At 38.7% G+C, this 23,939-nt stretch overlaps 1 protein-coding gene across 14 annotated transcripts in view; it reads right to left on the reverse strand.

Annotated features, from left to right (window-relative positions):
* DAB1 (DAB adaptor protein 1) overlaps positions 1 to 23,939 on the reverse strand; it is a 467,833-nt gene that overhangs the window by 121,463 nt on the left and 322,431 nt on the right. For 7 of the 14 annotated variants that reach the window (XM_054833768.1, XM_054833770.1, XM_054833781.1 and 4 more), the window contains exon 2: positions 23,182 to 23,294. The exons of 3 other annotated variants lie outside the window; for them this stretch is intronic. The gene's annotated coding sequence lies outside the window, so the exon portion shown is untranslated. Of the gene's footprint in view, positions 1 to 1,964; positions 2,142 to 5,508; positions 5,638 to 6,627; positions 6,710 to 23,181; positions 23,295 to 23,939 lie in introns of those variants that run through there. 4 more of the 14 variants (XM_054833780.1, XM_054833778.1, XM_054833779.1 and 1 more) reach the window with 4 other exon arrangements.

Here is a 23,939-nt window from a genome sequence, read left to right on the forward strand (position 1 = left end):
AGGCAGGCTGTAAGGCTGCGAGGAGGACCGGGAACGGTGGGCTGCGGAGGTAAGGAATACACAAAGAACAAACCACCAAGCAAAGAATAAACCATTACTCCAATTCTTACTGCTGGTGGTCCTTCTTGCTTTGAAGGATGAGCCACCTACTTCAGCCAGTCTGGTGAGGGCAGAGGACCATACTGTCCTGAAGCCATTTGTCACGATGTTCCCTCACTAAATGCATCTTCTTATCGGTCTTTCTTTTTGTGAAAAAGTTCTCATTATTAGCACAATTACAGGGAAGTCCATCTGGCCTGTCTGAACAGCTGCCCAGTTATTAAATAAGCATTTAATAAAGAAATTAACCCAGCAGATCAGCTGGTTAGCTGGCCAGAGATTAACTACAGTTATAGTTAGTTACTAAAGTCCCTTCTCTGTAATTTAAGACAGTAATACACTGCAAACATTGAAATAATTTTGACAGTTTAAATCACTGTAAAGGGCTGTGAACCCACTAGTACTTTCAAATCCAGGCTCTTTTAACATTTTTAAAATGCTTCAATAACATTACACTGCCATGCACCGTCTGAAGTGATTTAACATTGCTGAAGCGTGTCAGGGGCTTTCTTTAATAAGCTCTTCAAACCTGTATGTGTTTTATAGAATATCCAAAGATAGCTTTTCAAAATCTGCTGAACTGATTTTCAAATACAAAATTCCCTGTTCCTCCTCTACGGAGCCTGAATAAGTGCCACATAGCAAAAAGAAGGAAGAATAAAGCAACTTAAAAATCAAAGTTGCAGTGCTTGCTAAATACACCCTCTTGGAATACCTGAATACACTGAAAGCATTTTGATTAACATTCTTAGTTTAGAAAATAGTAGAAAAGGACAAAGCAAATGAAGACTGATCAAAGAGAGAAAAGGAATAAGATAATAGCCCCAAAACTGACAATCTGTCAGGATCTGAAGCACTCTTTGGACAGGTCCGTGGATGGGGAGATGTCTCTCCCCCAAAGAGGGTGACGGTGGGACACCACATGCAGTGACGACTGGGCCCCAGCACAGATCAATGCATTCACTGTGCTGCAAGGGACGCACCTCACCCTACCCTTGACGGAGTCGCTCTTCGCTCACGCTTGAAATCCCCCCAGCAAACAGGGAGGAAAGCAATGCAGAGAACAGATGTCCCTCACAACCCCCATCTCCCTCCCCTCCCCCTGCGCACAACCCAATTTAATAATATTTCTGTTTACAGCACAGTAAGTATGCATCAGTCTTTACAGCTCAATGGCACTTACTTAAAGCATCTCTCAAGTCACAGCTGGATTGACAGTTTATTTTTCTAGAATTTGGATTTATATTTACCTAAAGGCTAACTGCATAACTTTGCAAGAACCACTAATGCTGACCACTTAACAAAAGAAAAATATTTGTAATAGGTCCATTTATAATAAAACCAAAACAGAGAGAAGAAAAACCCCAACAAAATACCCCCAAGGTCAAGAGTTAAGCAAGTTTTAATGTCTTAGAAGATTGTTTTGGGTACAAAGCATCACGTATGTCATCTCCTGTTGTCAACTACTTTCAACGGGATAGCTGAAATAGTAGCACCTGAATGGCACTGAATATTTTAAAATATCAACATATGACTGCTATCTCATTTGAAGCTCTCCAGAAAAGCTATATCCCCTCGAGGCTATCCCACCAAGTAATATTTTTAAAAATAAATGCATGTCTATTTTTGGACAGGTTCACGTATTGATTTACTTTAAAACCTAATCAAGTCATACTCTCACAGGCTCACAGATCCTTGAATAAAGTAATAGGTATCTTCGCAAAGGCGCACATAAACATCTGTCAGATGCAAGCTATAGTTCAAACTGAATTTGCTACAGAGACAATTCCTCCAAAAGTGTAGGTCTTTATGTAAGCTACATTAGTAAACTTTCATATACTGTCTGCATTTCAGCTGTTTATTACCCAGATGAGAATGGCAGTCAATCTGCTCTTCACCGCAACAGCTTTTATTGTCTCCTCCAATCTAGGTCACCGTTGTTAAATACTACGCTCTTCCAACTGTGGGAAGTACTGCAGCATGTGTTTTATCAATGAGATGCTATTTGCTTTGATCACTTCTGCCACACTTCTCTCCCTGCTCTAAAGACAAAATTTTGTTAGCTGCATTTAAAAAAAATAATAAATCCATCATCTTGCACATATCCAACTCTAATGATCTTCTTGTGTGCCTCGTTACTGTTCCAGCTCTTACAATGTTGTGTGCATGCCTCAGCTTTTCCTAAAGAGGATTCAGAGCTCTTCGTTTTAACAAAATACTGACATTTTCTGTTCCCTTATTAAGCAGCTACAGTAGGAACACAATCAGCGCATTCTGGAATTAACTGGCTTTTAATTCCAAGAGAAGTCTTAAGCCTGCGTTCTGTATTACTCCTATGCCGGCATAAAACCTAAAGCCTTAGTGAAGAAATATTTTTGTAAATTCACTCTGCAGTTCGGATTAACACAGGTTGGACCTTTTATGCAAAAGAAAATTAGTCACATGCTCCACCCGCCTCCCCCATGCATCTGTAACACAACAACTTCTGTCAAATCATTTGTCTTTTCAACCACGCTTGAGCGAGCTCATGAAGGGGTTATTAGGCGGCTTCCCCTGGCCTGAGTTATGAAGGAGGTCAGACAAAACGATGATAATACTTCCCCTCTGGCTTTAAAATACATGAATTTATTAATTTTCTTCAGGACTTCAAAACTTAACAAGTTCTCTCCCCTGAAACCAGTTTCCATCTGCTTATGTAAAGGAAAAGCAGTCTTAGAAAGGATTTGTAACTAAGCCCTGGCATTTCCTAGGTATTTAAGCTCTCCACAGCCCCAAAGTGGGATTTGACAAGAGGATGGTACCTCCCCTGGTTTGACAAAACAAAAACCATACTACCATCCTTGGCCCTTGCTTCTATACCTCTGCAGTCTTGCAATTCACTTCTTTTCCTCCAGAGCACCCCATATACACATCTGCAAGGGAATGCTGACTCCCATAGAATCACAGAATGGTTTGGGTTGGAAGGGACCTTAAAGCCCATCTAATTCCAACTCCCCTTCCATGGGCAGGGACACCCTCCACTAGCCCAAGGTTGCCCAAAGCCCCATCCAACCTGGCCTTGAACACTTCCAGGGATCCAGGGGCAGCCACAGCTTCTCTGGGCGTGACTTTGCAAGTGTTAAACAAAGCCCAAACATATTAAAAGGGCAAAATACAAGTGACAAAATTATTTTAAAAGTGCTGTGATTGTGGAAAACTGAAAACAGTTCCAAGCACATAGGACTGCTATCCAGGGAGAAAAATGTTACTCATCAACTTCTCATCTGACCACGAAGCCTAACACAGAGAACTTCAGTGGGGTAGCACATGAACAGATGGTGGAAAACCCCACTCTTGCCACCAGTGCCCTTTATAGCCTCCAGAGGGAGGAGGCCATGAAATCCTTTGGAGCTGCTCACACTATTTTGTACTCATCGGCTCACTTCCCTAATGGTCAGGTCTTCCAAACATCCTGTGGGAAGCTACTTGGTATCGGAGTATTCATCTTTTACAGAAGGCACTACACTAATTCTAAACTGAAACCCAAGGGACTGGTCCAAAACCCGCTGAAATATTTCAGTTGATAAAGCCTGTAAGTAAGAACCAGAAAACAAGGAAGACAAGGTAAATGAGAGAGCTTAAGATACTGACACAGAGGAGAAAATGAGAAGGAAAAGAAAAGCAAACATGGGAAGCTGTCTCCGTATATACTTCATTAAAGCAAATTCTGTAACCATGTGTTTAGCTGCAAAATCTAAGCCAGCTCATGCATTAAAATTCTGGCTAGCCCGCAAAAGAAAACAATCTCCATTAGACTGTTGCACGTGCCCAGTCTCTCTTCTCTCATTTTGTCATTTGCCCACAGAACAGCATAACAAACTGTTTCTAGTGACAAAGTCAAATCACTCTCCGTCATGACATCGCCTGTCAATCACTGATTTTTCCTGCAATTCCTTTACTGGTATTGCTGTATCCCGTCAAGGTGAAAGGAAGCTTACTGTTCACGTGCACAAACTGAGATCCTACACAAAAAAATTCATTCCCTCAGCAGACACGTGGAAAGGCAAGTGCCTGGTTTAGCTCCTTGAATCTGCCCTTGCAAACTGCAAATGCTCCTCTGAAACCTGGCACCTACTACGTCTCCTCTCCCTAAGTTACACAGCTTGCAGAGACTCACAACCACCTCCATATTTCAGACTTTGTTTTGTTTGCTCTAAAATGAGCAAGTACTCCCCTCCACCCTTGATTTTCTAAATATGAAGATAAAGGGAGGATATTTATATGCTCTATTATGCTGTAGTGAGATACCAGAACGATATTTCCCAATTAACACTTTTTAATGCTTCTGACATCAGAAAGCTACTTAGTACTCAAACCATAACAATTTCCCTTTGTGTATAGGTGCTATTTGTTTAAGAGAAGTATTTTATAAATACAGTTGTCTCCTGAAAACAAGAAACTCTTTTTAAAAAAACCCTACATGTAACTAAAGCAAATAACACATTTTTTTAAATTTATTGTGGTTTCCAATATGCTTCATTGTTCTATCTCTAGGTTATCTTTCAGGCATGCTACCCAGTTCCTCAGATGGTGTAAATAGCACCATTGAAGCTGATTTACCACTAGAAGACCATCTTGCCAAAAAATTGACCTATAAAATATTTCCAAAATAAGATGTTTATCAGTATTCCAATGATAGCAGGAATAATTACTAAAATTCCTCCTGGAAATCCAGGTAGTGGTGAATAAGACACTCCACCAATTATTCACCAGAAGTGCTGTGAATTTTCTACTCATAGAAAATGCTGACTGGATTAAAAAGATGCTTTTCACAGGACTGAATTGATTTTGTCAACATTTTTAATGAGAAATTACTAACATTTCATTTTAATATTACAGTTTCTATTTTATATTATAGAGGGCAGCATTCTGGAAACAAAGGCAAAACCGAAGACACAGACCTTGCTTTAACAGAATTTTTGAAGTATTCAAAAGTATGCCATTTTGCATTCAGGAAATACTACATAACGTCTGTTCGTAATTTCTCTGAGGAAGGATATTCAACTACTTTTAAGAAAAACTGATTTGAGCCAGTCACTAAAGACCAGTAGAAAAATATTTATGTTTTTTTCTTCAATGCTTTCAACATGAAATTCATCCTCTTAAAAGAATTTCTATAACCACAATATAAACCTTTTTTTTTAAAAAAAATGTTTTTAAGAAAAATAACAAAACACAGGCAGCACTGAGAACCCAGGACTTGCTGCTCTCTGCTGTTCTGTTCTATTGCTGACCAGAGCTAGTGCTGCATAATTCCAGTGCTGCTGTGGTCCATCCAGTTGGTCTCAGTCTGATTTCCAATAATCAGGTACCAGCTTCGACTCTGAAATAACATTTAACATCCCTTCCACACGTTTTGTTACCACCTACCTCTTCCTTGAGCTAGGGATATACCCGGCAGCATCACCACGCAACGCGAGTAGCTTTGCTTCCAGAAGTCTTGCAAGGCTAGAAGGGACAGAATCAACCCTCAAACCTATTGCCACAGAAAATTAAAGGCTGGAAATCAAAATGGAAATGGCAATTATTAAAAACATTCACAGCAGCACTGTATGCCTTCAATTCCATAAGAAAGCACGCAAGTCTGCTGACAAGAGCATTTGCAGCCTTGAATGAAACAAGTCAGTCCTGGAAAAGGGTAGGTACACACAGACGTCCCGGCACTCTCCCACCAGACCCCGGGAAGGCAGCCATACACAGGCTCACGTTTGCTTCTCCTCTGCCTGGGTAGCAGGGAATGCAACTCCAGCCCAGGGAGCTGAAAACCAGTAACAAACCCCCTGTGTGCTGCAGGGTATAAATACACACACGTTGTTCCTTTAGGCGTATTTTTGTGCTCTGAGATGCAAAACTCCACTCAAATTGCTGTTTGTAAGCTTTTGCAGGATATTACACAGAAATGAGCACTGCCACTGAACGGAACAGGCTTAAAAACTTCACCGTTGCTCCTCCAGGACTGAGTGGCTGTTACGTTACCAGATAACATAGGAAGTCATTCAGATTGGACTAGAGATTCTCCGTGCTCACAGTGAAAGTGAATTACCTAAATGCTTTTTCTATATGAATTGCATTACGCCAAGACTTTACTATACCCAGATTACCGCTGACCCTGAAGCAGACAAGAAAAAGAATTTCTGATAACGCTGTGTAAGAAGAAACAAAACTCACAACTGTTACAAACACTGCCCAAGCAGAGCCTGACTGCGATCTCAGTTCCACTAGCAGAAAACTGCCTTACCTCCATTAAAGTCAATAAAGTCACACCAGCACAAAATCAATAGCGTTGCATTTGACTTATATTGGCGTAACTCCATTGATTTTAATGGAGTTGGAGTTACACCAATTTTATGCTGGTGTATCTGCATTAGTGTCAGTGAAGTTATGCCGGCGTGACTGATGTAAACAACACCAGACCAACCAACCCCTATATGTCTAAAATTCAATGTCATTAACTCTAAAGCAACAAGAAAATGCAAATCTGTACATTACCAAAGCAGAGTCATTGGAATTTATTTTTGCGGAGCAGAAGAATGGCTCTTTTGCAATCCTGTCGACACCAAAGAAACAGAGTGAAGACTAAGAAGGGAAAAAGGACAAAGTACACAGTTGGGATCACAGTATTCTGTAATTAGAGCTGTTAAATGATTACTAAAGTGCAGTGGTGCAATCATCACGCTGAAGGAAAGGGAGAAGTATACAGTCAGGAGCATCACCAGGGAGAAGGTAAAAGCAATGTCAGAGACACCATGTTTTATATTTAAATGCAAATTCCTTACAATCAGAATCTGTGCCTTCTAATTGGAAGAAAAGGTTATGGAATTAAATGTCTCACATCCTGGACAGCTCAGCATGTTTTTAAGTGGCACAGTAAGTTGAAGGCAACTTATTCATCTCCTGTCCTTTACAGAAATATCTTAATTCAGCTCTTTTTTTTTAATTTCAAGATGACTTTCTTAATATTGCAAGTAAGACTGAACTGGGACTCACCCTCTCATTCATTTTAAATAAAATACAGCACAATACCTACACAAGATCCAACTTAAGCTATACTTTGAAATCTGAAGTAGAGCTTGAAGTGATGCTTTACACTGGCCGCCTTAACAGATGTGAATTAACACCAACTTGTTCAGGTCCCTTTGAGATTTCCTCAGTCACACGAGTTAACCTATACATTGTGCCCTTCAATTTTCTGAATGCTTCCTGACATTATAGCAAAGCAAAGCAAACTTTCCTCATGTCAAAAACAACAAAAATCCCTTATGCCAGGATCTTTATTCACTGCTATTTTTCAACACTCAGTCCTAGTTGCCTGACAGTTAAGTATTAGGAAAACTAATCAGAGGACTTCACCTCGCTGTAAACTGACTTTTGATTTATTACGTCGAACAAAACCACCAGACTTCTACCAAAGTTCACTGACTAGCAAAAATACAAGCAAAAATTATTTTTACATTGTTGTTCCACAACTGAAAAAATCAATATTTTAAATAGTCTAGTAAATGAGTTTTAGCTACAGAAATTATTTTTACCATTCCATTTAAATACTCCAATCTTCAAACCAGCAATGTCACTCATGAAGGTAATTCCACGTGACTGCTAAGACGAACAGCAGGCAGACTTCTGAACGATACCAAAGAGAAGTATTTGAGAACGGCTGCTAGATTTTACTGGAGAAATTTCAAACCAGAAATAATTTTCTTTAATTATCACTTATTTGTTATCTCATTTGTGAATGCAGTGCCTTGTATCTGATTATGTCATACACTGCTCCACAAATGCCTCTGCTTTCTGTCAGTAAGAATGTAAACTACTTTCAAAGGGCAAAGCACCTCCCAGAAGAAGTCAGGCTCTACATATTTCCTGTTCGTGGGTAAGATTCAGCAGTGTTTCTAAATAAAAAAAGCACTCTTCCCACAGATGGAAAACATACTACATGGAAAAAACACCCAACACCCGACAATCTAACCCTTGAAACCGTGAGGGCCAGGTGTTATTTTCTGTATCACAGTTCCATAGGGAGAAACATCCATAAGGGAAACACACTGGTCTCCGCTCTGCTATAACCATGCAACTGGAGAGGTCTATATGGCCATATCACAGACTTACAGAATCAAAGTGAACAGGTTAGGAACCCTGTAAAAGGAATTTCTTAAAAGAGAAAGAAAAATAAAGCCACTGCCAGGCTAAAATGTCAGGGGAAAAAAGAGAAGATGCTCTTGATTATTCAGATGGGGAACTGTTAAGCAGCTAAACGAGTATACGGACCTGCATGAGTAGTAACGCATCACACGCTTATTTTCCAAACATTTTTAAAAATCACCCAAGTAGCACGCAGTGAGGAACCATTCACCTTCTACTGTCATGCTACAGTTTATTCTCTCTTGGAAGCAATTACAGGACAAATGCCAAGCTACAGAAGGTATTTTTCCAGCAGCAGCATCTGGCTTCTTGGCAGACTCCTCAGGCAATTTTATTGGAAGCTTTAGAGGTGCTATTGGGTCAGTCCTAGTTACATTGCTCATGAGCTGTCTGGCAGTTTCTTCTTCCTAGATGTCATAATCCTTCTGATTTACCTTGAAGGAATTAGCACACTTCTATCCATTTCAAAAACAGTTGACCTGCAAGGCATTTAGGGGCTATCTACAGAGACATAGTAAAAGTCACTGGGCTAAATCTGTGTACCTTCAAGCCAGCAGCATTTCAGCATCCATTGCCTAATGCATCATCAAGAATACAAGCAAGCCATGCAAAAACTGTGCGTGTGTCTTATTGGTAAATTGAATACATTCCTTATGATTAAAGGAAAAAACATAGGATGTATGAAAAATTAATTACTAAAAAAAGGTAAGATGGGGCAACAGCAAATCTGTGCCTTTATTTAATATGAACTGTTTCTCATATAGTGAGGTCAGTGCTGTGTTGTACCCTGTAGTAAGGGACAGCGCGCATGAAGTCAAGGAATGCTTCTGGCAGACAGCAAGCATAAATTGAAATACAAGGGGATCTGCTAAGTCAACGGAAGGAAAACAATTTCTGAGAATCTGCTTCTTGCAACTCCTCCGTTAAACGCAGTGCCTCCGAGGGCAGAAGGGGCACGTGGAAGTAAAGACAGCCTATGTTCTCTGCTCTCCCTACTGCTGTCCCTTCCCCCTCTCCAAGCCCAGCAGCTAAGATCTGCATTATTCTGCAGCTGTGATCATGATTAATCCTCACCCAGAAGGATGAAAGACAGGATGCAGGTTTTACCCTCCCTCTTTGCATACCAACAAAATCAAGTCCACAACGAAAAGGCTTTATGTCAGTTCAGAACAGTCCTCTAGAACTAATACCGAGAAAGGGGACAGAATGCTATAGAAAGCACATTTATAGTCCAGAACACAGGTAGGATCCTCCTTTTTAAAGAGATTTCCGTGCAATTACTCATAAGAAATATTCTCAATTAAAAAAATTTTTAAAAAAAAGGAAAAAAAAAGAGAAAGCAGGTAAGTTCATTACTACTACTTTCGTTTCTTTAAAAAAAAGACTTTCCAACAAAGATATGCCTGGATGTCGTCTTGTTCTTTTTTTTTTTTCCTTTCAAGAGTTTTCAGAGAGGTTAGAGTAAGAAACTCCCATAAAATCCTGTACTGGGTTATTTTCTAAGAGAAAAAGTCCTAATGCCCAAAGGTAAATATTACAGGTACAAGAAATGTACTCTATAATTTAATAAAAGGCTATGGATCTCGGATTTTCAGTAACAGGAGTACACTGAGCAACATAAGAGAAGATTGACAGCACTAAGAAAGATGCACATATCCAGGTCAAACAAAAAGCCAAATGGAGCTCTGTCATCAGCAAAGTGCAACTAAATCCAACCAGACACAGAATTCAGACTTGGCTAATGCGAATTGACTAATATAATTCCATTTTAGGCAGGGCAAAACATATTCTGATTACAGGACAGTGGTGCTCACAAGTTCTAAATTTAGGTATCATTAGGGCCAGGTGAACCATTAAGTGAACTAATCTGAATTTCATCCATATCAAAGATTTGTACTGTCCACAAATTAACTACTCAGATTTAAACCATGTATTCACTCTCATTACTTCATATGTCTTTTGGATATCCCCATTCATTAATTAAAATTTCTGAAGAATCACAGTACGCATCGACAACGCAGCCTGGATTTTAACATGCTGTGCAATGGCACACACTGAAAAATCAATTATTTAGGCTCCAGTACCTGAACAGAAGTTACTGGCACACTAGGTACCAAGCCATATTTTAGAGAAGACGTAGCACAGATTCCCTTGTTCACAAGCTTGTTTCTGCAAAGTACTAAGCATCTCAATGATCAGGTGAACGTTTGAATACATGCTGAAGACTAAACTTCCAGTGATGCCCTAGATTTCCCTGACTACACAAATGAGATGAAAGTTGCACACAGGCAAACAGAGAGTTTCCTGGATGCCACAAAGATCTAAACTATTTTTATAAACTGTCTTTGATTATACAGTATCAACAAGGCCTGTAATTTGAAAGAGCAATCAGAAATAACCTTCAAATGAGTGTACTTCAGTACAGCAAAGAAAATCAATTAAAAATATAAGTAAAATGTTGATCTACCTTGTACACTGCTCTCCTGAAACACCTGGTACGCTTCAAACAATGTACACTATATTCAGGGATAATATTAACTTAATCTGAAATAAAGACTCCGTTATAATGAAAAATAGTTGTTTAGCCAGCTGAGTTTAAAGCCAAAAGGTGAAGAATACCTAATCCAATTAAAATGAGAGGGAATTTAGGAATGCAGCATTTAATTACTCCACTTGGAAGGTAGCCAGGACCCACTGGGTTAAGCACCCATGTCCTTGTGACACAGGAACTCCAACAACCAGCAGCAGTGAGGTCCTCGGCTCTATCCCTCCTCTGAGCAGGGCACCCTTGGCAGCCACGTGCCCTCTAGCTAAAGCCCAGGGAAGAACCTCCTGAATTACAGCTGGAGTTCCCAGCAGCTCCTTGGGACATTCCTCCCGATGCCCAGCATGAGGCAGGCCTGGCCTTGCCCAGCTTGTGAGATCAGACAGGCTCTCAGTGCAATGCGGTCAGACTGCAGATGATGTCCAATCAAAGCCGTTCAGGTAAACACACGTTCAATGATGTTACTGCCTATGCATCACTTTAACATTTTGTGGTTGGGTTTTTTCCCCAGTTCCACAGACTAAATAGCAGGCAGCAATAACATTAGTTTTGGAAGATGTGTGATGTTTGTGTTACCCACTCAAGTTAATTAATGAAAATAATGACAAGAGTTACAAAAATCAGACATGATTAAGAACTTGAAGACCATCCTACCCATTTCTCTGCCAAGGATGATTTGTTCTTAACAGCACATTCTTCTGTTCTTCATCAAACTTCTAAAATGACGCCAGCAGTACGAGTCACATCTTCCTTCCTTCAGAGGCGTTCATATACTCAGATCGATTCGGAGGAAAAAGTAACACCCAAGAATAGAGGTTTTGCCAACTTCCTATCATTATTCTGAGTTAACTGCTAGGAGATTATCTTGAGCAATTACTCTCATCCCTTACTGCACACATATTCCAAATACCTGTAATCCTCACATAGCTCCACTCTATCAGTGTTAAACCAATCTATCCCCTTCAGGTAAGATCTAATGGTAAAATCACATACCACTAGGTTTATAACCCAGACTATTACAGTCTCCATTATTCCATATTGCTTATTATTTTGTACTTACAGAGTCAGGGAGATGTGATTTTATTGCTTGCAAATCATTCTTACATTAGTCTTACGCTGTTATAACTTCGCTCTGCTTTTCCAGATAAGCTTTTTGCTTTCTGCATATTTAAATAGTAACTCTAATTATCCCTACTTGATTGCCCTCCTCTTGCAAAGCCTTTCCACAGTATCATCTGCAATGAATTCTTCATCCTACTTAAATTTTAAAAAGCCCGAGATACATCATATTCTTTAATCTTAATAACAGCATAGAGGTGTTACTTTTTTTTTTGAAAAGCACGCATACTGGGTTCCACCTTCAGATATATTTTTTCCAAAAACACAGAGAGAAGGACAGATTGCCAATTATTATATTGGTAAGATCAACAGTACAGAAGAGTGCTTAGCAATAAAGTCACTTCAAACAAACAAACAAACAAACAAAACCCCAAAAACACCAAACCCAAAAAAGACTATTGACATGGTATCAGATCAGCAAAGGAAAGGTCAATTCATTGTCTAAAAATATTGCTTCTTTTGCAAATCATGCTTGTAAGAGTTTTCCGGATTTATTTCCCACCATAATCACAGAAAACAATTTGTATTTCTAGTTCATAGGTAAACAGAAGCTACATGTGGCTACAATTCATGATATTTAATGCATGAACTCAGGTAATCCACTCAAAGAAATGCACATTACAGTAGCCCAAAACACGACAATAAAATTTGAGTCAAAACTGATGTTTCTTATGAGAATTTTATTAGTCTTTTTGGTAATTTTTGTAGATAATTTGTTCTTTTGGTTACTGACAAGGTATTTTGGTTTAATTATAATGGTGTTTGGTAAGACCATGTGTTGTTAAAGTTGCCTGACATTTTCCCTTATGAATTCTCATTTTAGCTTCTTGTAACATTACCAAACTGAAGTATGTCTATTGGAGATGAAATCTTCCACACCACAAAGCAAAAGCAATGATACATAGAGTTCAATCTCCAAGACCTTGCCCTGTTGCCCCAAGGCATGAGATCATCTCTTCCTCACTAAGCAATGACGTTTCCTACAGACAGTGACTGCCTTTATTATGCAATCCTGATTTTGACCCTCCAGCACAGATCTGTTCTTTTACACTAAGACTTTATGTGGAAAGAAAAGTTACTATGTGACTGCATACACAACTTTGCATTCAGTTACCCTCCATCTGGACAATGTTAAATTAGCATTTCTTTACTGATGTGCTTGGCTCTGTCATAGTAATTTACATTTGTATGTATGTGTGTAATAACATACAGGAAAAAGAGGCAACACAGGTGTACCACAACCACATCACAGTGTCTTCTTGAATTCGGCTTGCAAGTTGTGTTCTTTGAGCACCTGCAAAAGTTACTTCAGCAATACGCAATAAGGGCCTGGCAGAAGTGACTCACTCTCAAACAAGACTTTGGCAGAGAAGGATAGGAAAGAAAAACAGGAGGTCCAGTTGTAACTGTGACTTCAGATCTGTTTGTGTCAAAGCAGTATCAGAAAGTGGCTGGAAAGACAAAACATGCTCTGAGCGCTCACAGAGGGCTTCTATAAGCAATACGCTATTAAATAAACCAAACCAAACCACACTAAGACACAGTAGTACATCTTTGAGTCAAAGACTTTCGTTAGGAAATGTGACATTCAGCCAAGAAAAAAAAAGCTTCTCTCTCATCTTCTCTATTCCTCTCCACAAATTACATACCACTGAAGGCCAGTGGTACTTTACCTACCGCCACCTCAAATGCACACCAAAGTACCACAGTCACTCTTGAACCAGCTGGTTTCATGTACAGGACTGACAGGAAAGCAGGATGGCAGGGCACTGGTTCTACAAGCTCTCACAAGTCAAATCAACAGGGCTGACCTGACCAAACTAACCCACTGGGAATATAATTCTGCTGCTGTGCACATACATCCAGCGCCAGGAGACATCGAGAAGCAGCCTGGCTGAAGGCGGCAAGACTGTTTGCCAGTTTAGTTTCCCATAAGGAGGCTAGCTCAAAATCTTGTAACTGCCCAGGATGATGATCGAGGGGTCATGAGGGCAAGTTCAGAACACCTGCAATACAGCCTCTGGTTCAAATAGACAGGAAAGGATATTTGTCTATGTTCTGGACAGAGTTTTATTTTCCTTTTATTTTTCTCCAGATTGATGACTTTGAAAGGAACACATGCCTTGAGACCCACAGTAGAGATGTCCCCTTGTGATTTATGCTGTACTCTGCTCTAACAGTACAGCTCTGTTAAGATCAATTCTGCCGGCTAGGTCCACCCGCAGGGACTGAACCTGCACCGGAGTCAGCACCACGGGGCCGGGGCCGGCTTCTCATCGGAGCCGAACGGCTCAGAAACGACACGAGGAGAGTAACCGAGACAGATCCACAGTGACCTTCACAAAAATCTTCACAAGGTTGGAGATAATTTAAGAGAAAGTTATGTTGGTAACAAATGTATTAACAGGTTGAACACCTTCTCAAAGCAAATACTTCGTATTAATAAAAGCCTTTAAATTACTTTTTTTCAGCAAGACTTAGCATTCCTATCAGGACTGAAATGTAGCAGAAGAACAATTGAGGTCACCAGATGATAAGCAAACACAGGTGAGGATGCCAAGCCTTTTAGCAGCAAAGTAACCCTCTGCCAGTCTATTCAAGACCAAAACAGGAAAATATTCAGAATATTATTGGAAGAATAATTTTGTTTGAAGCTCAGTAAATAATGCCCAGATTTTCATATGTGCAGTAATTTGATTCTATTTTTATCCATTAAAGAACATTTGGATTAACAGATTGAAAACATTCATTCATGGCTTTATATCTATATGACTGTTACAACCCCCTCCCCCCGCCGCCCATATAACTAACCAAATCAAGGCAGAAATTACATTTACATGTTCTTGAAAATATTTAAAAATCATCATTAACATGTATGATTTCATCTTATTGTACTTAGGAGTCCAAAGTTGTATCCTGAATGCCATTTCTATAGAAATTGGGTGCCAAATATTACCAAGTTCCAATTTTACTGTCTATTTAAAAATATCCTGACAGCATTCAGGCAAATTAAAATTAAACTTAAAGCAAAGCCACCATAATATTTCAGGCAACAATTTCAAGAAAGGAAAGGCAGAAAACAGACTGTGCATACACTATAGTTCAAAACAGATTCCTCATGTCAAATGGCATAATTTTTCCTTTTTTACCATTAAAGAGTTATTTTAAGTCTTCTGCTGAATATATTTACATGCATAATGAAATTTTTCAGTGGTTCTTTTTGAATTACTATATATGCTTTAACACTGCATACACTAATAGCGTACACACATATACAAATCCACACATAAATGTATGCACTCATGCACACAATATTCATGCAAAAAGAATTAATGGAAGTTTTTGACTAGATGCTACCCCCTGTAAACATGTTAAATGTGAATAGTGCTTATGGCTGGGTTCATTAACTAAAAATGTTGCTGTTGTCTGCACAATTCGTGTTGCTCACATAAGAATGGATGACATGTAAAATGCTAATTTACAGACTCCGTTCTTTTCAATTACCATCAGGGTCTCTCTCTACTAGGAAGTTCAATGGTCACTTACTACAATCATCATAGAATAACTTCAGCTGAGACCTCATTCAGCACCTGGAAATAAAACTCTGCAGGCAGTCTTCTCCAACAAAAAGAAGAGAGAAGAAAAAAACCCCCCACAAAACCCCAAACAACTCCCCCTCAAACAAAGAACAGGGGGGGGAAAAAAGTAAATAAAAAGAGAAAGGTTTTGAGTGAACTCCAAACACATCTTCTGACACACTGACATGGAAAAATGGTATCCCAAAAGCCACAGTCCACTGTGATTGACAAACATCCCATCATTATACTTAGAGTAGCAGCTAATGTCATTGTAGATAACTCTTCTCACAACTTCAGCTGTTCATCCCCTTTTTCTTCTTCAGTCCTTTTCCTAAAATCCCTAGCTCTAGAGCATCTGTAGTCTGAGAGATCTGCTCACATCCAGCCTGAAAGCTACTCTGAACTCCCATACCAAGCATGGAATTTGACTTTATCAATTAAGGTGGGACCTCATGTCTCCATTACAGATTAATGTAGCACTTCATAAACAGATACAATTAAGAGATTACCTTCAAACCCAGATTCCTTCTCCAAACCAAGACACTAGCACTGGTACAACCATCATTCCCTAAAACATTCCAGGACTTCACTCTACCATAGCTGTACCAGCTGCCTCTTCTTTAAGTATCCATGACACCCAACTACTTCAGAGATCATAAACAGTAATTTATTGCTATTACAATATATTATACTTACAAATACTTACATTATTTATGCCTTTAAAACTTGTGAGCAGGTTCATCAGTTGTTTCATTTCCCTTTCACGGATGCAGCACTGTGCAATATCTCACTTTCCACAGGGCCTCAGCACCTCTCTGTCAACAGGGCTCCCTGCCCCTCCGTGTACAAACTATTTTGGTTTCAAAGATCTATTCCATACAGGGTAAGTTTTTTAGTAGCAACTTAGAGCCTTTAAATTCTTTTCTGTAACCTCTGCTTTAGTTTACCAGAGCAGTCATTAAGCCTGGGCATTTTGAGGCTGATGGGTATATCTAAGCTAGCCCACTTCAAGCTAATTGCATTCATTTAACATTCTCCAAGCACTGACAGTCCTCATTCAAGCCAAGTGTGAAAAGTTTTTAAATTAGCTTTCACAGTTTGATTCACAGACAGCAAATGCAAAATGGCATAGGATTAATTTTTTTTCCCAACAACACAGTGCAACAGAATAGCCCAAAGGCTATTTTAGTATATTTGCTTTAACTATTAGGGAAGATTCACAGCACAGAGAATGCTCCAGCAGAGACAAAAGCTCCAGAGGACTTTCAAAGCCTAATATTGTCCCCATTAATTAAAGTACCATACATTTGTACAGCCTTTCCACTTTGTCACTATATGTTAAAATGGAAGTCTAGACCATTTAAGACAAGCCACATTGATTATTGCTTAAAAGATTAACATATCAATACATTTTTCTCATTTTTATTATGGATCACGTTTTTAGTATATAATAAAGTATTGGACTGAAAACGGGCTACATAGAAATCCACATTTTCCTTGGAGAAGTACAAATTCTGACTTCACGTGTAATCTGAAAATGTCTCCTTTGATCGGTCTGCCTCCATTTGCCAAGATACATGTTAAAAAAGAAGCCAGAATATTGAATTACTTATTGCAAAAATGACTCAGTAACTCCCACCAAACAACTGCAGAACATGATGGAAATTTAGCTTTCTTGGCACTTTTCATTTTCCCAGCAACTGCCACTAGGCACATACACTGAGTTTACATGGTCAACTTTCAGAACATGCAAAGTCATAGAATTATTTTGGTTGGAAAAGACCTTTAAGATCACCAAGTCCAACCATTAACCTAGAACTGCCAAGTCCACCAAGTCTCTTCAACAAAACTTTCAAGAACACAACTTTCCCTTTGAGCAAGTATCGAGAGTGTATGAGCTGCTCCAACGACAAACAGAAAAGTTCAACACATACAAAACCTGATGAAATACTCTAGATTCAGTCTTCAGAAGAAAAATATTTCTCCAATTTAAGAAGCAAATTAAAAGCTCCACTAAGAATTTAGCTCATCTTGTCAAAGTACGCATCAGAATATTAGACAAATCCCCAGTCTTACAATGTGGTTCATGCATACTAAACTGCATAGCTGCAGCCTTAAGTATCCAAAGAAGTAACATACAGTGAGATCAAAGTCAGCTAACTTCAATGGGAGTCTTTCCATAACCTTCAGAAGTTTTTACATAAGGTCCAAAACTCATAACCACTCTTTAAATCTAATTATTTCTAATACTCTAATAACTAATAATTCTATTCTAATCTAATAATCTAACAACTATATCAGTAGTGGTAACTCACATCACAGATGGGAATTATCTTAAGGTATCAAAAGTATTTATAGTGAAATTTTTAAAAAAATAATTTGCATGCATAGATGGATTCTAGCTTCATATTTCAGATTCCAGATTTGATATAGCCTAGGATAGGTCACATCTGACAAACTGTAAAGTCAAAGGCCCATCTGTAAAGGTTAAAATGTTAGTCACTGAGGTGGATATAATTTACGCACTTCTTGACAGGATTCAGAATACTAATCTCAAATATCAACCTAGTTTTACAAGTATTTTCTATTTTGTGCTAAGAAGTTACATACTTGCATTACAGTGATCATAAATATTTCGTAAATAAGAAGCCTCTTTCACAGTAGATTTGCAAGCAAAGGACATCAGGAAATCTGAATTTGTTAAAATTTGAAAACAGAAACCACATTGTCTATTTAGTGAAACTATTTACAGGATATTTAAAAAAAAAAATAAATCTTGCAACCCTTCTTCAAGCCAATTCCAGTATTATGCAAAACTCTAGACAAGTCAATGAGACCCAATGCAAACGCATCACTGTCTGTCCACAGGCAGAGGCAAGAGGATAACCTTCACACGCAGGATCACTGCAAGACTGCACACAAGATCCACCAACGACCTTCGCTTCAGTAGATATGAAAATTTGCAGAGTTTGCATTTAAAATCTCCACTTGCAGTAAGAATCGTCTACGCAGAAATCTAAATAATAGAAACACAGCTTGTGTGAATATAACTAAGTCAGAGTCTGAACTAGCCAAGACAAGGCTGCGTGGGTGAGCATGGACAGTGGCGGGCAGGCTTATACAGCCTCTTGGAAACAGTTGGCACACGAGCAGTACTCCTGCTGCCTAGAATACAGTTAACTTTGGTCCAGCTGCAAAGGCCAGAACTGCAGCTCTACACGGTAATAAAGAGCAATTTGGATATGTCTTTATATTCATTTCATGAAATCTTTTCTGATTATGTTCATGTAATAGAATACTTAGATGAAATTTCATTGATTTAAACATAACAGACAATCTAAGTTAACACATAGAAAATACAGAACTGAGAAAAGAGATTACTGTTTAAAAAACTACTTTGCTAATGCCTTTAGACCATTAGATCTTGCATGTAACTACAGACAATATAAATCCTTAAGACAAACAATCATGAAGCTTTACACCCTGAAGTATAATTCAGCCCACTATGCACAGAACTTCTTTGGTGGTAAGTACAACTTGAACATCCTCTAAATTAACTTCCACAACTTATAAAGCTTTATCGGCTCAGATGGTAAACAACTACAGGTTATTTGAGAGCTAAACTTGTCAGAAACTGCAAAAGAGATACAATCCAATTGTTATTGAAAGTAATAAATACACTTTTCTGGTCACTTCATGTCAGGTGCTAACAGACATCAGAATCACTAAACACCACATTCACATGAGACATCATATGTTTGTGAATATTTATACTTAAGAAACTTTGAATTCTATCCAAATGTAAATGACACAGTGTAACTAATCAGTCATGATCATGAAAGTCTTCCAGAGTATTCTCATTTCTAAAACAAACTAAGATCGTGAAAAATTCAGGTTTTGGTGAGAATGAACAGTCAATGGATTATTGGCAATTCCAGAGTGGGGACAAAGCATTCTACGGGCATGGAAAGCAGCCCCAGTATAAGCACGGCCACGTAGGATAACTGTATAATGCTTTGCAAACAGTAAGTGGTAAATGTGTAGGCTACCCAGTTGTTCAGGGCTGTACAGCACACAGTCTGTCACATTTTAAATACCAGGATTCTGACATTCCAAGAAGAGCATATAGATGACAGAAGCAGCATGGCTAGATTTCTTGTGGTCATTTGAAAGTCTCAGCTAGTACATTTCAACTTTTGGAAATCCATATGTATTTTAATCCTTAGAAAAAAATTAATGCTGATCTCTACTGAACACATGAAAATATCTATGTGCTGATGAAAGATAGTTCTCCTAAAAATACTGATTCCACCTGAAAAGCGACATGCACTCTAGACAAGCACAAAACTCAGGCATTCCCCTTCGACAGTTACTGGTAAGATATGCAGCTGCAAGCATCTGCAAAGGTATTTTTATTTTCCTCCAGCACAGATATTGGCTTTAGTTGGAGGTAAAGAACATGCAGTTTCAGCACAATCTTGGTTATTCTTTGGCAATCTTAGTGGATAAAACCAATTCCTGATATTAAGGACTGAGGACCAAAGCAACTTGCTTGCATCTGAAAGCCATTACGAAGCGCACTAAAGGCAGCAAGCACAACATACTGTACACTTGCATAGATGTTTCATCTGATCCAGTATTTTTTTTTTCTTCATCTGCTTATTATACTAATTTTATATTTGGATCCTTAAGCTCTTAAGATGGGCCTTGTTGTCTTTTCTCTGTGCACAGTAAGATAGGGACTAATATGGACCAGCAGGGACCTTGTTCGTTATATGCATCTCTGCTGAAAAAAACGTAATGTCAATGGACAACTGCATTCAGATCTATCTTCAGACAGTAACCCCAGCTCAAAATTATTTCCTGACCAAAATGGCTTCTAGAATTTTTCTAACTACCAAGTGAACTTAAATTATAATCTACAGACAAAAGACTACCTTTGAGCTACACCCCCACTGTCCCAAGGGTGCCAGGGAAAATTTTAGGACCATCAAGTGTGTGTCCTCAACAGAGAAGAGTGAGCACTGCTGAAGATGAGGAAGGTAAGATATGAGAAGATGCTGCAGGTCCAGTGTCCTCAGAGTGCCTGAGGCACTCTTGGCAGGCAATTGTTGGGGTTTCCCACATAACTTCTTACCAACATAAAACATTCCCATGTAAGAGTTCATAGTGCTAATGATAACCCTAACATCTCCTTTTAAACACATTTTGGCTGTTTCGGAGTAACAAGACATTGATACTTCTGATATTTTTTTTTTTCCTGTTGAACTCCTGTTCCAAGAAAAGCGCAGCTCATATCCTTTCTGAAGCTTTTTCCCCCCAGTGTACTTGAAAGCTCACTTTTGGCCTCACTAAGACAGACCCAGGTCTCTGTCCAAACAAACCATAAAAGCTCATTCCTTCCTTTCTCGGGCTTCAGTCGCACTGCATCCCACTTCCTTCCTAACACTACCTTTCAAAAAGTTTCTCGTACCTTTTAACAGAAATGTATTCTCAGCTGCTAAACAGGAGAGACCCAAACAACAGCATAAGCATGTGTAGGAGACGAACAAAGCTTGCCTTTTCGACAGCAGCGGGCTGCTCATGGGAATGCAGCCTTAGCTCTTTAAAAGATACCCAATATAAAGAAACAGTGAGCACAATCAGGTCCCACCAAAGCGTGAACCACTACTAGTAGTTTCATTTAATTAGACGCATAAATATATATTTCAGTGCCTAGTTTTAAAATAAACATCTGAAACATCAGTTCAGTGCATATACATACACATTTCATAGATTTGACTAAAAGAGCAGACAAACTGATATAAGCAAAAGTTATACTAATTTTTAAAGCAACGCAGTTCCTTGAAATAAAGGAGAAGGCAGACTAACTGCTAGGGAGTGATACTATTGTACCTTTTTGCATTTGGCAGGAATGATACTACAAGAGACATTGGACACAGCAAAGAGGCCTTGCAGGGGGAAAAACTGCTAAACGCATGCTCAAATAAGTAGCAAAATAATGTCACTGCTTCAGTATATTACTTTATATACTAACTAGATTGTATATGTGTGTGTGTGTATATATATAAAAAAGCCTATATCTACTTAAGACAGTCTTTAACTGGCAATTTGCAACTCAAAAAGCAAGTATTGGTTAAACTAAATGCTACCAAAGAAAGAGTTAACATGCAAATCGTCACTCAGTTCAATGTAGTTTCCGATCTGTAACAGCATGGAACAAACAACTCCAAAGCAGCTGTGCTGGTGCACCACAGCTATGCCAATTTATCCTGGATCCAGGATCTGTCCCAGTGTATAGTTCCTTCATTCACTCCATTAAATCATGTTTGCCAGCAACTACATTGTACTAATGGGTGCATAAAGCTATTCTGCACCTGTCGATTGCCAAGGCATCTGTGCAAACACAACGAAATGGAAAGAAGTGAAGCAAGGAACCCTACTGTTAAAAATAAACCTAAATCAATACAAACAAAACTTAAGCACTTGGCATGTATGGCTGACTTCTTGCTAAGTATAAATGGTATCAAGGCATGTTTTTAGCCCAATACTACCTAACAATGCTTACATCAATCAGTTTATAGCTTACCAAACAATATTCTTTGCATTTAACTGTCCTAATGCAAAACAAAGTAAATCATCAAGTGGCAAATGCTCAAGATGAACAAACCCGTTGAGTTTCAGCAAAGTTTGGTTTTCTTTCAAGGAACTACAGAGCTACTTCTGTTTTCTCACTAGGTTCAGTGCTGTTTTATTTTGATGGCTCAGAGAAAATCACCAGTCCTGGTAGAAAATCTTCAGTTCTGCTTTGTGTTACTTCTATTTCCGAGACAACCAGTACAAAGCAACAGTACAAATCCAAGAAGTGGAATTTCCACAAGATGTTACACTTGCACGAGTAGCTGTTATTGCCAGCTGCAGGAGCTAGAGTATCAATTTACTCACTGCACAAATTTTAGAAAGCATGACATAAAAGTGAAGGCAGCCTTATCATTACCTGCTTGTTTTCATTTCATAAAGCTGCTTCCCCTTACCTTCTTTAAGTATCTACTAACACTTTTTTATTGCAGTTCATCTTGAAAATTAATCATCATAAATTTAAAAAACATTTTCTTGCAAATCTGTCAGGTTTGTAATGCTATTTCATTTATTACAAGATCACATGATGCATCAGAGCTCTGTATTTGAAGGTGACATATTTTCACTTTGTTTTGATACCACTTTCGAAAATTGTTCCTATCAATCTTTCACTGGAGCCAAAAACTTAACTGTCTTGTTCACTGAAACATTAAATGCCAAGTCACACAGATGAATAAAAGCATTTGCAAGTTTAACATCTGCAGTTGCAAACATTTTCAAAAGTTTCCTGTCAAAAAGGTCTGTATAAGAGAATCCACAAAAGTGAATCTAGTCCACAATCAGTACCAAAACAAATTATTCGTAATCATTGTGGTCATCAGATCACACCGAAACAAGAGATTTCATAAATAGGCTGATCTTTAAATAGAATTTTTGAAGTGCTTACAGCTCAGATTTCCAAAAAAGTATTACAACTTCCATGCATTTGCTAGACTCAGCTTATGCATTGTTTAAGACCCATGCTTTTCTGCATCGTTCGCTAGAGAGACGTAAAATACCCAAACAAACAGGCCATATACTTACATTGCCCATAATGCATCATTTTCTCTCTAAACAGTGGCAGCAAACAGGCACATCCAATACTGTATTACTTTCTTCTCTCATTCATGACGATGTCACGCACAGGTTCTTTGATTCTGAAAAAGAAGCATTTCCCAGGTTCTAAAGACAGAGGTACCCCAACCAATCCATCATGCTTTGTGTGCTAATGATAGACTCATGCATAAGAGGCACCAGGAGCAGTCAGAGGCAGCAGGCATGAAAAGGAGTGAATCAACTGTCAAGGGTTGTGATCTGAAGGACTGCAAGGCTGTGATTAGAATTTTCAATCAGGACTTCCACAATTCATCACGCTACAAGGGAAGGGGGGGACATACTTCTTCATCAGCCCTTTCTCCTATTGGCATAGCAAGTTCTAGGGCATTAAAAAAAGGAAATCTTAACATCTTATGTCTATAAGCAGGTATGTTTGAATCTTCAGGGAGTGGAGAGTAAAAGATTTTCTGGGACTGCACAGCTACTACTTTTTGTCTGCATATTCAAAACAAAAACAAGATTATTTGCAGCACAGCCTTTCAGCTGATGAAAAAGAAAGCACAGCTCTTCTTCTCTCTCCTGTTCTAGGAATACTTATAGACACCTGAGTGAGAAGTAACCCTGGAAACCTTTGACTGTTGTCTTTGAGGATACAAAAAGGAAATTCTTCAGCAGAATTTGCTAAAACATTCTATGAAACTTCAGAAAATAAAAAGGCAGAGCTCTTCACAAGGACAGCATTCTCA

This window comes from Grus americana, chromosome 8 (genome assembly GCF_028858705.1).
Source record: "Grus americana isolate bGruAme1 chromosome 8, bGruAme1.mat, whole genome shotgun sequence".
Classification (NCBI taxonomy): domain Eukaryota; kingdom Metazoa; phylum Chordata; class Aves; order Gruiformes; family Gruidae; genus Grus; species Grus americana.